The following is a 4393-nucleotide window of genomic DNA, read 5'->3' as shown; positions in this document are numbered from 1 at the left end:
GTTCCAAGTTGTTAGCACTTCTGGTGTGACTTCTGCCTTATCTTGCTAATAAGTGTCCCTCTCAAGCACTCAGCCATTAATTCAGCTTCTGAGGTTCTGACTTTTTGCTGCACAGTACAAGCTGTGGTTAAGCCATGCCTGCTTGAAGCTGTGATGTGGTGCAGCTGCTTTCCGCTCTGCAAAAGAAGCTCCTCTCCTGAGTAAGCAGACAGGTGCCGTGGTAATGGCTTCTTTGCTTAGTTACTGCTCAGTGTGAGGTTGTCCACCTAGGTGCCTCATTTCAGAGCTGAAATGACTCTTTAACTGTGGGAAAACAGTGTGCAGACAGTACAGGTGTGTATGAATAACAAAGGTTTTTGCTTTTTTAAGTGTTATCAGCCACTGCCAGTTTAGGTGAACATGAACTAACATGGCATGTTTCTGGTGTAAAATGTCTTTAGTGTGTAGAAAAATAGAATCTATTAATAATCACTGCTAAATTTTCTACAATTTTTCCCTAATAATTATTTAATTTAGTTTTTCTTATGCCTGGACCTATGAAAAACTGTATCTTGAAGATGCAAAGCAGTTTAGTGGTGAGAGAAATGCTGATGTTTCACCTAGCATGCGAGTTCTTTCTGGTTCCTTATTTTTTCCTACAATATCTGCATGTTTGTACACTATGTTTGGGAACGAAGGGCAAAAAATCAAGTCTGTCAGGAGAGCAGTGCAGGTGTTTGGGAAGTGAATGTAAGTGTCCTGTTGGCTTTCCTCAGCTACTTTTCACAGTCCTTCAGGTTGTAGTTTGAACATCAGTGCCAACGCAATCCCCCACAGTGGTCACCTTTCATCTCACAATTGCACTCGTTGGTACCATAACTTGTTAAGGAATAGAAAAGCTATATACCGGATTGGAGCTCTGCTGCTGGCTCTTGAAGAAGCCAAGCCTGCCTGCTTGTCCCCCGGGGAAGGTTGATGGCTGCATACTGGGACTTTCCACTCACAGGTATACCTTGCTCTCTGTGCTTCTCCCCCAGAGCTGTTGTCCCTTGTACAAAGAGAAGACCTTTTCCTTGGCTCAGAGCTGGCATTATTCTATCAGTTGGGTGGTTACCTGGATTGGGAGTCGGTAAAAGCAATTGCTGCTGGGGCTTTATGTGTACATTAGAAATAGAGGTTGCAATCTGCCCTATGGGTCGTGGTGGTTGTTACCCCAGACTTCTGCCTTTTGCCAGTTTGGTGATGGAACTTTGGGGATTTGGTGGAGCAGGTGTCAATGCACATAGACAAGGAATGGAGATGAAGGTATAATTCAGGTACAGGCACAGTTGTGATCTGAGAAAATCTTGAATGTCACCAATGCATCCTGGTAAAGTGATAGCTATAAAATGAAAGATTTAAAGGAAGCAATCGTAATGGTTAACAGCAGTATGAAACAGCTTAAACATATTCATAAATTTCAATAACTGCTGAGCAATATACTGGATTCATCTAGGAGAGATTTAATTTGAGAAATGCTAAATAGGAGGTACAGACTGGAAACAGACATTCCTCCTGAAGATGAAGCCTTTTGGTGAGAAATTTACATTGCACTTCAGCTGAAGCGATGCTAAATGTGAGTACAATGTGTTAGAGAAGGAATGATAAAATAAATGGCGGAAAGAGGCTTTTAAATTTGCACATTAAGGAACCAAAGCTTTATTTTGTATTCTCACTTCAGATGATGATCGTGTCTGGATGTATAAATGGCCATGCATGCTGAAATAAATGAAAATAGCATATGAAAAGAAACAATGGTAATAACTACATAGATTTTTAACAGAATAAATAATGAGTAAAGTCTTATCACAGGGAAATATAAACATATATGCTTGTGAGTGAGTATCCAGAACATACACATTGTTGAAATACGGAATACAAATGCTTTAGATGAATTTCAAATGTGCTGTGTTTAAAATTAATTGTATTCCAGGACGGAGCCTTTCATGGCAGATAGTTTTAGCAAGATGCATCAGTGCACTAAGATTTTTTGAAATGGTGAACACTTTCTTTGTGTTGCTAATTGCAGCTGTGCAGTCTGCAAGTGAAGGATATCCAGCATCTTATTTCTCATTTCAGTCATTTTATTCCTGTTGATAAACAACCTTTATCTTCTTCCCACACACCAGATAGATTTTATGTTATTTTATAAATGAGATTTTTCCATTGTGCTGCAGCATTTTCTTAGCAAGCCAGAGCTTTATTAAAAAGAAATGGAAACATAGAATTTGGAAACTTTATTCTAATTCAAGTGACTTATTTTTCAATGTCCTGGTTCTGCTTGCAGTAATGATTAAATTAATGGAGGTTGTGTGGCTTAAGTGGCAATACTAGTCATTACTGAGCCCTGCTCTGATTTAAACCCCACTGCACTCTTATCTCAGCTAGAACTCCAGCCCACCTCAAATGAGCATGGGAATGACCACAGCATTGACTGCACTGCAGTTCTTCTGAGCTGGGAAGCTTGAAGAAAAGCTGAGTATCGAGCTCTGAAGTTCAAATTACTGCTTGGCAGGTATGTGGAAAAGCCCCAAACTTGCCTTCTTGATTTCACATGTTAACACAGTGTGATGGTGAGTACCTCTGGGCAATCAGGTTGGTGTGGGTCGCTGTCCATGATGAAGCAGATATGTTCTGTATGTATCCATCCACCTGGAAGAAGCAGCACAGCTCTATAGATCGGTGTAAGATCTGGGGTCACAACTGGTAGCCTTGAAACACAAAAGGAACTTTCCCAAAGCAAGAAGTCCATGTCTTCATCATGTGCTCCCCTGTAGGAGGTGAGGGTGCATCTATTTTCTGTATCTGCGCTAAATTTCACTAGCCATTCCCACTGACTGTCCATATCTCCCTGATGCTAAGGCAGTATTTATATAAAGAGAAGACAAAAGCATGCATGCAAGTGTGTACACTTGCAGCAGAGAAACCAGGAGAATAAAGTAAAGGGAATTTTCTTTTCTGTGGCCCCCTAACTGGTGAATATCATGAGTTTTCCTCAACTGAAACAGATTTTCAGTTCTCCACGTATGATTGTTGATGGAAGGTGATAACAAAAACCTGTGTTGAGAGAGTTTGTATAAGAAGAAATACAGCTGCTGGTGGAAAGGTAATTAATCTAATAAGGAATGTGAAGCCAATGTTTCATTCTCACGATACATTACATTTTTGCACTTCCATTTGTTTTACAAACCACTCAGAATACAAGGCGACTTCTTGAAAGTGCGTGTACTGATTTCCAATAACAGAATGAAGTATTTTATCTGACAAGTTCAGTGGCATGGCTCTGTGAATCCTCCTACATTCCCTGCCAGATACTACATCAATTTTGTTTGACTTCATGCAAATCTGCATAGGGAAGAAGGGCCCTTATCTTTTTCTGTATGCTTACATACTCTATATAACTGTGAATAAATATTCCCAAACATGATGGTGCAGATGTCTCGGCAAAGCATATGGAATTTCACATTGATTTGTGAACTCTATAAAGAATTAATGGGGCTGCTACTTTACTTTCACTTAGTTGGGGAAGTCTCTGTGATGAGACTCCCTTTGCAGGTCCCAGTAGCATCTTTGTTGTAACTTGGGCTATTCCAGTTTCCACTTTCCTCAATCCATTTCTCTCATTTGGGAAGCCACACATACTCATTCAGGATACAGCTCAGAAATTGGTTTCATCTCTGTATGTGTGATACGCTTTATTTATTTCAAAGCACAGCTCTCTAAGAAAGAAAGCAAGCCACACAATTCAGTGCATAATGTGTACACCTACAGTGCTGTAAAACGCTTCATCAAGAAGAGATGGGGAACATTGCTCTTCTCTCCTGTTTATTGTGAAATGAATTGTACTGCTTTTGGCAACCTCCACATGCAGATTTGTTATCTTTATGCTCTGCTGAAAATGATTCTGCATTACATACAATTTATACGTGCTGGTGGGTACATCCCTGATAATTTCTGCTGCAGGTTAGGGCACAACCTCAGGACACCTTGATATCCAGAAACAAGTCCAATGTTTAACAAGGTCATGTGCTTCTAAGGAGCTTTTTATTGCCATGTACTTCTTGGGGACTATTTTGGTATATCATTAGTCCAGTCACTGCTGGAATAGTTGCAGTAAAATATTTCACAGCACTGTTGCTTGCTTGACACAGACAGTATCTAATGGATGAAATTAAACAAGCAGAAACCTAGTTGGAGCATAGATGGCGATCAAAATTACTGACCTTGTGCTCCTTTGTAAGAAGTCATGACATCTCTATCATGTCAACCATTAGTAGACATGTCTACCATTTCTAATCATGTCTCAGTTTCCAAAGCAACCCATCTCACATAGGCAGCAACGTGATTCCATCACATGCATCACAAAGCCACTTGT

At 40.1% G+C, this 4393-nt stretch overlaps 1 long non-coding RNA gene across 1 annotated transcript; it reads right to left on the bottom strand.

Moving 5' to 3' along the window:
- Positions 1-1653: 1653 nt before the first annotated feature.
- Positions 1654-4355, bottom strand: LOC107317842. Its single transcript, XR_001557058.2, has 3 exons — positions 4242-4355; positions 2600-2670; positions 1654-1737 (listed from the first exon to the last, which is right to left on the bottom strand). It is a non-coding gene; the product is annotated as an uncharacterized LOC107317842 (long non-coding RNA).
- Between the last annotated feature and the right edge of the window lie 38 nt (positions 4356-4393).

This window comes from Coturnix japonica, chromosome 9, assembly GCF_001577835.2.
Source record: "Coturnix japonica isolate 7356 chromosome 9, Coturnix japonica 2.1, whole genome shotgun sequence".
Taxonomy (NCBI): domain Eukaryota; kingdom Metazoa; phylum Chordata; class Aves; order Galliformes; family Phasianidae; genus Coturnix; species Coturnix japonica.
This window is presented reverse-complemented; position numbering and strand designations above follow the sequence as displayed.